Raw genomic sequence first — 14,386 nt, 5'->3', positions numbered from 1 at the left:
TAAGATGGAAGAAGCTATTGTTACAGTACAGCATTTCCCTTGGTGCATTTTACAGACAGCCAGATCTCCTCACCTCCTTGACACTCTAAGGCTACGCTTACAGTGCCGGTGATAACGACGGTGACGTCAGGCTGCCGTCGCTGGAAAAATCAAATTGAGATGACTTCCAGCGATCGCGACCAAGCCGGCGCGCCGTCACGTTTACTATTATTGCACGCGAGGGCGGCAATGCATTTGTTTTGACGCAACGTCGCGGCGCTGTCGCCGGCATTATAAGCGCAGCCTAATGTCTCACCCTCATCCATGCCACGTTTTACCTGCAATTTAATAGGGACCATTATGTCTAATTCACAGGTCTCATATCCCCAGGAATTTGCTATATTTGTTTTCCAGGAAACTCGTAAATGTTTCTGAAATTATTATATCCCCGATCTTCTTTTTAACCAACCTGTTTGTCGGGTGAATATGCTTAATCAGATTATCTAATTCCCAATCCAAATTTTCAGGGGGTCTGCTAATCCAGCGGTGCGCAAACTGTGGGGCGCGACCCCCAGGGGGGGCGCGACACAGCCGACGGGGGGCGCGGGGTTTACAAAGGCCCCGCGCGCTTCCCGAAGGCACTTAAATTAAGTGCCGGGGGAGCTGCAGGGCCTCTGTAAACCTAACTTACCGTGGCTCCGGCGGCTTCCTCCCTGTGTCGCCATGGCAACGCGGCGTCAAAATGACGCTGCGAGGTCATGTGACATCACGTTGCTATGGCAACGTGACGTCATTACGCCGGAGCGCGGGTAAGTTGGGGTTGGGAGGGGGGCGCGGGAGTGAGGGGACAGCCGGCAGGGGGGCGCAGGGAAAAAAGTTTGCGCCCCCCTGTGCTAATCAACACTGGGCCCATGTAGCAGGGTACCTCCTGTCGCCATATTTGCAGAATATAGCACCCAGGCTGCCACCCACAATATCACCCGACATCTCACATTTTGTATTTGGACTGGAGGACCTGAATAACTAAGAGAATTAGAAGAGTATGCATATGAGGGTCATCCCTCAATAACATTTAAATTAGAACAAAATGGCCAAATAGTACTGTCATGAGAGATTGGGTTTTGCCCGGTATTAAAGGGGTTACACCCCATTTGGCCACCCCCTGCTTTCACTTGGGAAGCAAGAGGTTAACTGGACTGCGGTAATGTGTTTTTACCCTGCTTCGGTACCCAAATGTATATTCCCCTGTAAATGTGTATTGTTCCCATTCCAGTGTTTGCACCACCATATACACTGGGATTGATGCGGGAGGGAAAGGGTTAATGTTAATTCAGTGTTTATAGCCCTTTGTTCCATTTAACCGCATTTTCAGGCTCCATTTTGCAGCTCTCCGTAGGTCACCGTTGCAGCCTAATGCAACTTTATGAGATTCCAGCGATTTGGGCCCGTTTCGGTAGAAGACCTGCAGGTGGCACCCGAGAGGAGGAGCGGCGGTTCCCCATTGTAAGTCAATGGAGCCATCCATTTCAATGGGGATTCCTCGATGCTGACCTCCAGGAACGGGTTGGCAGCCATCCAAACCGCAGACCACAAGAGCGGAAACATTATCTGAAAAAGAGCTTTGATCACTACCCGGTCAAGTTCAATCACAATTGGCGTGGGAACCTTAGGTTCTAGGGCACCCAGGAATAAAATTATTTTTGCCCCTAGACCTTAGGAACCCCCACACTCAACCACCACCGGGTCCGGGAATGAGGGACCCCCGTAAAGGGTCGCGCCCACCACGAGGGTCGTCCCATTGAATCCCATGGTGGCGCCGGCCCATGCATTTCCTATGGCGGCGCCGGCCATTGATTCCAATGGGAGAAAGCCGCGTGGCGTTAAAACGGCTAAGTCCGAAAAGGTAAAAAGGGTAAGCCCATATCTCCGGTTCTGTGAGGACCAGAGGGCTGAGATTTGGGTCGCAGGTAGTCACTGTTCCGGCATGACTGCATGGCCATTTCCAGCCCTCTCCGACCAACCAGACGGAGTATGGGCAACTGTGAAAAATTTTGGTTTCCCTATAGACTTCAATGGCAGAGTTGCTCCATTGAAAGCCTATAGCGGCGGAGCCCATTGACTTCAACGGCGGAGTTGCTCCATTGAAAGCCTATAGCGGCAGAGCCCGTTGATTTCAATGGGAGAGTGAAAAGCAGAGATTTATTTTAGCTATGGTGGAGAATCCTGCATTAAAGTTAATGGGGGATTCTAACTTGTTTTTTGTATCTCCGGTTCTGGGGGTCGTGGAAGGCTGAAACTTGGCCACAAATGTCTTCCGGCATGAGGACCTGGCAAATTTAAGCCCGCTCAGACCCACAGAATGGATTATTTTAATATGTGAAGATATTAAAGAAGGAATTGTATTTTGGGTCTGGTATAAAAACTCAGAGCCCATATGTTACGTTAATGGTCAGGGAGGGAGACAAATGGTCTACAATAAAACCCCTGATCAAAGACTCCCCCACCCTGCTTGTGTATGCGAGCACAACAGAAAAGCAGGATGTGGGTACTTTTGGATAAGTGTTATAAGTCACACCCTAGGACAAAGGGTTTCCTGCCCAGGTAGACATTCAGGTGCCGGGCTTGTGGGCGGGGGGCTAGGGAAATAAGCCCCTGATTAGAATAATACCCACCCAATGCGCAGGTATTACGGTGCCCCTCAGGTGAGGTGGCAAGGAGAGATTGGGTGCAGGTAATTGTTCTCCAATGACCTGCACTCAATGATAAGGTATAGGACTGGAATTACATATAAACCAGTGTCAGTCCTATGCTTGTGTTGTTCATTGTTCGTGTTTTCGTGACTTCAAGTTTACCAACTATTTGATGCCTGATGAATTGCTAATCCTGTTTCCTGATTACTTCATCATCCCCATTCCTGAGTAAGTGTCTATATTTTGCCAGTTATTTGTATATCTTGTGTTCACCTTCTTTAAGGAATAAACTCTATTTATTATATCTAAGTCGTGTTCAATTCAATCCAGATATTTTGGTGTGTATTATTATAACCTATCACAAGTTACCGTGACAAGTACACTTCCTAGATATAAGGTTACCAAGGTAGAAGACCATTTATCTACAGATTTATTCACTAAAACTACAGATAACAACAATCTATTGACGGCGAGTAGCTTCCATCCTAAAAGCACTTTTAATGGTTTACCATATAGTCAATTGTTGTCCGCCCACAGAATCTCAAGAGCAGAAGGATTCTTTGAAAGAAAATGCACAAACGTTAATCTCAAAGTTCCAGCAGAGAGGATATTGACTAGCACATATAGTAAAGCGAGAGAGATACCCCATGGGGATTTATTAAAAGCATCACAGAAAAAACAAATAGGTACAAGAATTTCATGTCTTGCCACTTTTAATAATAGTTCAAAAGAAATAGAATGTATTATTACAAAGCACTGGCACATTATTAAAAAAAAGATGAGAAAAATGCTTTTTTTCCTACAAAAGAACTAAAAGCCTTAAGGACAAAAGTAGAGATAAGTAATACCAACAGCAAACAGAGTTCTATTTCAAGCAAAAAAACAGCTACATATCCATATCTGCATTGCTCACAGTGTACTAATGTGATCAAGGGTGATGCAATATATCACCCAATGACAGGGAAGGCGTTGAAATTACGTGATTTTACGACCTGTGAAACAACATTTGTCTATACGCTCTAAAGCAGTGGCGTCCAATAGGAATTCAAAGCTAGCAACACACTTGTGGTTGTTGTCTTTCCATATTCGCCACATTCATGTATCAGTCACAATAACGTCGTTCTCGCGAGTCGCACCGCCTGCCGTGCTGCTGCTGTGCCCAGGGCCACAGACAGTTTTCCCGGGACCCTCTCTCCTGCACACCCCCACCTCTCTCCCCTTCTCCCAATACAGACACTAAGCACCCTTCCCCCAATACACATAACCCCCCCCACACACACTCCAAAAACAAATAACCCCAACCAACCCCAAATACACATAACCCACCCAAACCCAAAATACACATAACCCACCCAAACCCCAACTACACATAACTCCCCCACACCCCAAATACATTCAATAACCCCCTACACCCCAAATACACATAACTCCCACACCCCAAATACACATAACCCAGCCAAACCCCAAATACACATAACTCCCCCAAACCCCAAATACACATAACTCCCCCACACCCCAAATACATTCAATAACCCCCTACACCCGAAATACACATAATAACCCCCACACCCCCTAAATACATATAACCCCTGTACTTAGCTCTCAGACTTACAAATATCGCTGAGGCTGGGGCCTGAGTCCCTTGTTACTTACTGGGCCGCACATGCCCTACGGTCAGACAGCAGGAATAATACAAACTCACTTGATTTACTACACACTTATTAAACTCAGGCCCCTTGTGATCCTCAGCAGAGGATCACTACACACTGTACACATAGACACCACAATCCCTAAATAGCAGTGCGCGGGTGTGAGCCAATGTCAGTGGTGTAGTAGCCACCCAATCCTGAGTACGTTGGCTTATGATGGTGCCGGCACACTGTGGCACCTCGTATTGTACTGAACATGTTGCAGGCCTGTTCTTCAAAAAGGTGCTTTGGTACCACTGTGCCTTTTATAGCCGCCGAGGTTCCCCTCCAGCGGCGCGTCATCTCTTTTCCACTCTGGAGCTGTAGCTCTCAGCTCCTGTCACCACGTGCACTCTCTCTGCAGACCTCAAACGAACCTGCTGTGATCAGGTCCGTGCAGATCTAATCTAACATGGCTGCCTTTCCTTTTCTTAAAGGCTCTTCGCCCATAGTCCCTCGTCTTCCTCAGCTGTTATTATTGGCTGCTCTCATGTCCATCACAGTCACGTTGGAGAGAAACCTGCCCAGGGGGCAGTGTGACAGTGTGTGAGCTCACACACACACACACATAGGGGGTTACGCACACATTGCCCCCCCACACACCCCAAATACACATAACACCCTCCACATACCCCAAATATACATAACTCTCCCCCATACACCCTAAATACACACACCTCCACACACACCCCAAATACATATAATCCCCCCCAAACACACACAGTGGGTTACATACACATAAGCCCCCCACATACCCCAAATACACATAATAACTCCACACACACCCCAAATACATATAATTCCCCCCCCCCCCCCAAACACACACACAACTCAAATACACATAATAAGTCCCCTACACCTTACCTGGGAGGAGGACTCTGGTGCCACACGGAAATCACGTGGCCAATGCAGAAGCAGGACCAACATCCAGCGTGAAGGGGTGGTGCTGTAAATGAAGGCGCTGGCCAGCCGAGCCTCCCCCACAGTCACCAGCCAGCTGAGATTTAGGAGAAGGAGACCCTGCCCCAAAGAGCTTACAATCTAATTTGTTGGTAGGAAGAACGTTCTGGTAGAAGGGCATTCTGGTAAGTGTGTGCAAGGGGCCAAAGTTAATGTATGAGGTGTTAATTATCAGCCATGGAGCCACTCATATGCTTCCTTAAGAAGGTGTGTTTTGAGGTGGGTTTTAAAGGTGGATAGAGAGGGTGCTAGTCGGATATTGAGGGGAAGGGCATTCCAGAGGTGTGGGGCAGTCAGTGAGAAGGGTTTAAGGCTTTAGATACAAATGGGGTAGAAAGAAGACATCCTTGAGTAGAACTCAAGAGTCAGGATGGTGTATAGCGAGAAATTAGGGCTGAGATGTAAGGAGCAGAAGAGTGTAAAGCTGAGGAGGAGAATTGAGTGTGTGGTACGGGATTTGATAGGAAATCAGGAGAGAGATTTCAGCAGGGGAGACAACAAGACAGATTTAGGAAAGAGTAGAGTGATTCTGGCAACAGCATTTAGGATAGATTGTAGGGGAGACAGGTGAGAGGCAGGAAGGCCGGACAGCAGGAGGTTACAGTAATCGAGACGGGAGAGAATGAGGGCCTGTGTCAGTTTTAGCAGTCGTGCAACAGAGGAAAGGGCGTGTCTTTGTAATATTGCAAAGGAAAAAGCGACAGGTTTTAGATACCTTTTGAATATGAGGGGCGAATGTGTGATCCCTAGGCAGCGTGCTTGGGCTACTGGGTGAATGATAGCACTTCCAACAGGCTAGCGGCAAACGTATTGGACACCGTTGCTCTAAAGCAGGGGTGCGCAAACTTTTCCCCGTGCGCACCACTGTCTGCTCCCCTTGGCGCCTCACACCACCCCCCCCCTCGACCCCGGCGTCAAATGACGAGCGGGGTCAAGTGACGTCACGTTGCCATGGTAACGTGACGTCACATGACCCCACGGCGTCATTTGATGCCGGGTTACCAGGCCGGCGTGTCGCTGAAAGGGAAGGTAAGTGTATTATACAGGCCTCGTGCGGTCCCCCGGCATTTAATTTGAATGCCTGGGGTGAGAGTGCGGGACCTCTATAACTGCTGCTCCCCCCCCAGAAAATCTAGCACCCCCCAGTTTGCGCACCACTACTCTAAACTACTATATATGTGGGACAGACCTTTAGACCTACAGTATGAGACCAAGGCATGGTGCCGCAGACCGTGCGGCGGCGTCCTGACGCTGAGCGAACAGACTGCCTTAAGGCAGTGATCATGCGGGCGCGCGCAGGATGGGGCACGCGTTGCGCAAGATTCTTGGCATGACAGGCCGGTCACGTGAGCAGTTTGCCCAATGAGGGCGAACCAGCTCTGTGACGTCCCTAGGCACGCCCCCCCCCACGGCCCGTCCACCACGGCCAGGTAAGCGCCCGCTTCACTGCACAGCCCCCGCACGGTCTGCGGCACCGTGGTCCCAGCCTAAGATTAAATGAACACAAGTGTGATATTAGAAACAAAATAAACTAATCTGCTGTTGCTACAAACTTTGATGGTTATAAACATAATGTTTCACAGCTGAAATTCTCGCCTCCTGATGAAGTTCGGAAGTCAGTACGTGCAGGAGACAGAATAAAGACATTGCTTTTGCTACCAAGAGAGGTATGGTGGATACACCTACTGGTATGAATGAGGACATAGGGCCTCATGCAGTAAGCGTTGATAAGGGAAATATGGCCATGTTATAGCCAAAATTGGGTTTGAGATTCAGTAAGCGCCGATAAGTGCTTCATATCGCCAGGTTTCGGAGCCGATAATTTGGTTATGGCCAGTCGCCTGCCGATAAGCCTGTTTTCGACACTGATCGCCACTTTTTTAAATCGGCTGGATTCAACAAAAAAAAACAGCTTATCGGGGCTGATCGGCACTACGAAATTGAGATGTTATGGCCGATTTCTCCCGCCAACTAAAGTTGGCAGTTTGGACGGGAGAACGATCGCTAAGGCTGCCGGAACGGCACTTAGAAAAAAAACATCTTCTGTACATCAATGGAAGTCAATGGAGCGGGGACGTATAACAGTATAGTACTGTTTACGTTTCATTGCTCACAATACAAGGGGGATTTGCATTACAGTGTGGGGGCATTCCCTGCATTGTGTCACAGCTGATGTGTCTTATTTGCATAACATTCGACTTTTACATGTTTGCAGCATTTGCGGGTCACATTACTCATCATGTGATGATGTGGCAAGGGAAAATACTATACTACACTCTTAAAGGAGAACCTCACATCATATCACACATTTTACTCAACTCAGCGACAATTATTTACATGATGTCACACATGTCACACATGTCACTCATACACAGTATATTCATCTTCCTTTACATTACACAATGCTTGTAATGTGACACGCATCTTTAAACGTTCATGTACATCTGTCTTCTCATGTTTACATATACTTTTGGGTCCTCCCTATTTTCATGACGTCACTTATTGGACGCTCAATCACATTGCATGTTTACATTGTAACCGTTGCATTACAAGCACTTCAACCTAACTTATACACACATGTACAGTAATTCATCATTGGGACACCTTGTAAACTCATTCTATACCAACTATCCTCCTTACACAAATGCATGCATATGCACACGACTATTCATTGTTGCCAACATGTCACAATAACATGGATAATTACACATGTTACACAAAACTTTTCCCACGTCAATCTCAGCCTTTTTGTCTCATTACATGACTGACTCTTGCGTTCACAAGTGTTACATGCATTGCACATGCAACTATTTATTTGCAAGCAATCTTTGTACAAAGCTTCACGTCACATCATTGCCAAATATCATCATTCCCTGCAGAATACACACAACAAATACTTAGAACAACAAGTGCACACAGCTTGCCACAGAAGTACTTTATTATGTTAATGTAACACCTTGCATTTTACTATGTCACCTGACATCATCACATACCTATTTAAAGGACGCACATTACCTGCTCATTCACAGCTACTCATTTCAAAATGTTGCGAATGTTTAGGAGACGGAGGAACATTCTTTTCTATGACATGCTTGATGATGAAGACAATCATATAGGGCAAGGGAGGGACACACCGAGGGACAGTGACAGTGACGCGGATACGACAGGGACAGGGAGAGGGACAGGCCGAGGGACAGGTAGAGGGACAGGAGATCAGAGGAGAAGACAGAGGAGACAACTTGTGCCTCGTCCGCGTCTGTACAGGGAGAGAACCCTGTTAGATGGGATGAGTGAGGAGGAGATTGTAAGTCGCTATCGTTTGAGTTCAGCAGCAATCTTAGCTCTTTATGAGGAGATAAGGGGGGATTTAGATTTTTTCACAGCCAGAGGTCGTGCAGTCCCTGGGCTTGTTAAAATGCTGTGCTCATTACATTATCTTGCTTCCGCGTCATACCAGACAACTGTGGGCATAGTGGGCGGGGTCTCGCAATCTACATTCTCGCGGGCCTTGACCCAGTTTCTCTATGCACTCAATAGACGCGCTAGGAATTATATTCATTTTCCTACAGAGGCGACAGAGTGGCTGGAAGTCAGGACTGGCTTTTATAATATAGCAGGGATACCATGTGTGCTGGGTGCAATCGATTGCACACATGTTGCTTTGATTGCACCTAGTCAGAGTGAGCATGTGTACCGCAATCGGAAGCACTACCATTCACTCAATGTACAGGTGGTATGTGATGCCACGATGAGGATAATGCATGTGGTACCCAAGTTCCCTGGTTCCAGTCACGATTCCTCTATCCTGAGGAACTCTTCAGTCTTCCATGCGTTCGAAGAGGGACATTTTGAACCTGGTTGGCTGCTGGGTGAGTACATATTTACATGTTCTAACACAAAACACATGTTGATTTAGGAATGTTGGCATTGTACAATTTGATCACTAATGTCAGCTTATGTGTGCTCCATTCATTATAGGTGACTCAGGATACGGAATTAGGCCGTGGCTCTTGACTCCGGTGCTAAACCCTCAAACTGAAGCAGAGGACAGGTACAATGCAGCCCATATATCTACAAGATCTGTTATAGAGAGGACATTTGGCCTACTCAAGACCAGGTTTAGGTGTCTGGACAGAACTGGTGGGGCTCTTCTATACAAGCCTCAAAAAGTGTCTGATATTATCCTTGCCTGTTGCATTTTGCACAATGTTGCACTCAGGCACAATGTACAGTCAGACCTAGCTGAGGCTTTGGTAGACGAGCATCCCACCCATGTAGCTGCTGAAAATGAACAAACAGCCAGTGGTGGCCAGACACGACAGAATCTCATCAATTCATTTTTTTCTTGTAAGTACAAACTCATATGTTCCTAGTACTACTTTTATAGTTTAATTATGTTATATTAACAATAATGTTTCTTTATATAACCTTCTGTTAGGACACAGATGAATATGGGTTGCACACCTTTCTTTTCTCTGCTGTGTGCACAAAGGGATGTGGCACCGGTATGTTATTGTTGCACAGGTTATATAATCCCTCTTCAATTGTACTTTAGTTGTGTGTATGTGAATACAACTTGGGTAACAAAGCAATAATATTTTAGCATTGTGTTATTCCTTATGCTAAGACAAAACACATATTATGCCCATAATCATTCATGCTTCTAGTATGCTTACATACAATGTTATTGGTGCAGTGTAACATGTACATCCAGATGATGTGTACACCAGGCTGATTTACATTTTGAATGTCATGAAATATACATGGTGTTGTACATTTAACACCAAATACACACTTTGCTGTGTTGTTTACGGTACTGAAGATGGCATGTCAATGTTTGCAATTTATATATTGTTCCTTTGCATTATAGGTATATCTCCAGTATGACTGATCATGGTATGTATATTTGCTGACATCTCTCATAAGATGTGGCTACCTCAATCTTCCTATAATTATTGGAACTAAAAACCCAACATATTGGTTTAAACACAAATGTTACATATATGTACTTTCTGTATCATGTATATGCATTTAGCTACTCTTGAGCTTTCATGTGCATTGTATTACAAAATGATTACTCACATTTCATCACATTTTATGTATGTTTCCTTATAATTTCCATTAATGTAATATAGAGGTGGTTGGAGAAAAGGGGATAACTGTACTTATTTGTTTACTTACGGGAGCACATTCATCACTAGCATAGACACACTTTTTAAGACAACTGTTTGTGTCTCTATCAATTGGTGTAGGATCCATGTATAACACCGACAAATGATAACACCAGCTTTATTATGGTAGCTTATATCATCATATTGACTATACTATGTATTTCTAAACGATTAATAAACACAGTAAACTATAGTTAGTTAGGTTAATGAAATATACACAGAAACGTACTTCATAACATGATGGTGATGTCATATTCAGAACATCATGCATTGGAGGGGACCATAACATCTGGCCAGTAACATTATTTGCTACAGTCCCAAACCATTTTATCTACATACCCATGTAACAAGAGATTTTAAAAATAAATGGCTACTTGGTTGTAAGTGTCCTTTACATTGGGAGAAGGAGTGGCTCACTGAGTAAAGACACACACTGGCACTGATAGTTTGAAGCAGGGGAGTCTGGTTCAATTCCCGGTGTGGGCTCCTTGTGACCTTGGCCAAGTCACTTTATCTCCCTGTGCCTCATGCGGCAAAAAAACATTTGTACGTTCCACGGGCCAGGGACCTCAGGCTGAAACATGTGTCTGTAAATCGCTGCGTACAACTAGCAGCCCTATACATGAACATGCTCATATTATTATTATTATTGTTACATAGTTTCGACAGTCATACGTTCCATTACATATTAGAATACACAAATGTGTTAGCAGAGTGGGAATGGTTGTTATATATAAAACACACCATGTCATAAAATGTTAGTAGTCATTAAAGAACACTCAATAAAAATTCATGAGGCACTCTTTTGCAACATCATTATGTTAATTAAGTGCTTATGCAATATAGGCATAAGGGTATCACATTTTTAATTGTTTGTTAATAAGCGCTGCAAGCAATATAAAATTAGTTCCATATGTAGTATAGTAGTCGGTGGCTCCTCCTCACAATCATCTCATATAAAGGTAGACTCTTCTGAAATCATACATTGATCCGATTGTATCTTCCCCGACATCTCTGAAATACAGCAAACACATGATGGTCAAAGATGGCACCTTACTAGATATGCATCCGTGACAACGCGTTACGCAGCTCTATATGATTGTGTAGATACACACGTCAGTCACTTATATGTTAGAAGTAAAACTGTTCATCAGTATGTAATGTTTCTTTAAATTTGTAGCAGGCATAACTATGTATAAGAAGTGAACGTTGCCTGTATACTGAAAGATGTGCGCGCACATCTTTGTGTGCGCACGCACTTCACGCTTGGCTCCACTAACTGTTAGCGCATGCGCAAAACAAAGCGTACGTTGTGCGTTCAATACATGTTGAAAATACCAGTAAACATAACATCTTTATTTCAAATACAATGAAGACGAAACTACATTCGTTCTAAACGAGTACATCTGTATTCTTTTTAAACAGACGTGTTTGAACAGAAAGCAAATGCAATACGTGTGACGTCATGTTAAGCCAGCGTGAAACGCACGCTAACACTCCTCCCACTCAATTAACATTCGGCTAACGCCCAGGGTACGCCTACAAACACTGAGCCGCACGCATCACACACTGCAGTTACCGTTACTATAACAAAACATGACAGCCAATAGGCTTTGAGGCGCGCACGTCGCTTGGGGGCGGGACTTACATCACTAATCCTTTTTAAGGACGCCTTGGCCCATGACAAGGGTCCCACGTCATACGTGGTGGACCCGGTTTTCAATGTTGTAGATGTTGCATGATAACAAAACAGGTATGTGTTAGAGTAATGGTAAAATGTTGCTAATATGTTTAAAGGGATAGGAAAGTACGTATATTTATTCCGTCAGCAATGTGTACTACTCTTTCAGGTCCTACTATATTGTATTAGGAAACAATTTGTTTGTGATCGCTACATGTTATGCAGTCTGCAATGTTACGCTGTATCCACGCATTGAAAGTGAAAATGGTGGTTACAAAAAAAAAAAAAATTTAAACGCAGAGTCAACGCATAACGATTGTTATATTTACCATTCTTCTAGAATTAACTCTTCGCCTGGCTGCAACTGGTCGCTCCAGAAATGCAAGCCATTTTCATCCACGCTTAACCCAACCGCTGAATCCAGTATGGCACATATCTCCTCCAGGATGCGCTCATAGGAATCGCCACTGCTTTCTTCAAATAATTGGTCGGGAGGTAGGTTCATTTCTTCCGGTTCCCATTCCAATGCAATTTCAGCTGAAAGGCTTGGTACATAATCATAGTACTTTTGTTCTTGTACAATGTGGGTTTCAGGAATGGAGGCTGCAGATATTGCAGCACGTATCCATTCAAACGGATCAGTAGTAGCGGATACATTGCTATTGCCATTAGGAATAAATATGCCTTTCACGACAATATAAGTGCCGTCTTTCAGGATAAATTGTTTTTCCGGGGCAATCTTCCAGAAACCATAGGTGTGTTGTAGCTTATCCTGGTCACGTTCAAAAAAGTCATTACTTGATAAAGTGAATCTTATTGAGGAATTAAAATTCCGTGCATGCTTACGGTCTTGGTAATAAGGATATTTTGCTCGAATGAAATCATCGATTTGGCGTGTGCTTGCTTTCTGTCCGCGACTGTTCAAGATGGCTTCACAGATCATGTACTTATACCCTAAAAGGGGATTAATATTGTTAACGAATTCATCAGCCATGTCTGAGTAGCACAAAAGCTGTGTGCAGGTCTGTGTTATTTGCTCATCAAAATGAATGTGCTGAATGGCTAACAAACTCCTGTTTTTCCTTGTCAAGGTCAACAAAAGTAACTACTTTGACTCCTTATTTCAAACGCCAATTGGATTTGTTTGTCTAATTGGGTTAACAGTTGTGGTTCGTGATATGGGACTGTGGGAGAAACATTTCTCCTTCTTTTATCTCGTTTGTGAAAAACATCCCTAGACTGTGAATGCGTTCACATAGTGTTTTTTTGAAAACTAACAAAGACCAGTGTGTGAAAATATTTCTTAGCCAGGCATATCAGTAAAAACACACCTGCAAAAAGAAATGTTTTTTCCCCGCTTACATTTCTGTGTGTATGTGAAAGTCTGGTTAACTCCCTGTCTGCATGAGTTTAAATACGTGTGTATATATATATATATATATATATATATATATATATATATATAAATATATCTCTTATAAAAATATATATATATTTATATATAATATTTTTTTTTTTTTTATATTGCAGGAGTACACACAACATTGATGGCATTAAGTATACCTTGTATGAAACCTATTTAAATGGTGAGAAACATGATTGAATGAAGTAATAAACATTTGTTTAAGCACAATACTGTTAGAGTCTCATACTTAGGATATTTCTCAAACATTAGGCCTGTATTATTAAAATAGTGTGCTTTCACAAGGAAGCATGAAGTGTATTAGTTTGTGTATACCAGTTTATATAGTACTATATATATATATATATATATATATATATATATATATATATATATATATATACACACATATATACATATATATACACACATATATACATATATATACATATATATATATATATACATATATATATACACATATATACATATATATATATATACACACTCACACACTCACACTCACACTCACTCAGTGTGTGTGTGTGTGTGTGTGTGTGTATATATATTATTATACATTCTGAGATGTTATAGAAACGAACACACAACTGATTAAAGGACAAAATTACAATGGCCAAGCAAGGCAAAGGTAAGTAATAATTTACACATAATCCTGCTGTACACGTACAAGAAAGATGTTTGCACTTACTTAGGTGTTTTAATAATTGCATGTGACTAATATGCATATGCAATTCTTACATCAATTAACACACCCAAATGCAATGTTTTGCTGCAAAGTCAATGGCAGCTTCTCT

At 43.4% G+C, this 14,386-nt stretch overlaps 1 protein-coding gene across 4 annotated transcripts in view; it reads right to left on the bottom strand.

The window, feature by feature from the left end:
- ANKRD13B (ankyrin repeat domain 13B) overlaps positions 1–14,386 on the bottom strand; it is a 135,080-nt gene that overhangs the window by 57,251 nt on the left and 63,443 nt on the right. The gene's annotated exons all lie outside the window — the stretch shown is intronic.

The sequence above is a fragment of the Ascaphus truei genome, chromosome 3, assembly GCF_040206685.1.
Source record: "Ascaphus truei isolate aAscTru1 chromosome 3, aAscTru1.hap1, whole genome shotgun sequence".
Classification (NCBI taxonomy): domain Eukaryota; kingdom Metazoa; phylum Chordata; class Amphibia; order Anura; family Ascaphidae; genus Ascaphus; species Ascaphus truei.
The sequence above is the reverse complement of the archived record's forward strand: the minus strand, read 5'-3'. Positions and strand labels throughout refer to the sequence as shown.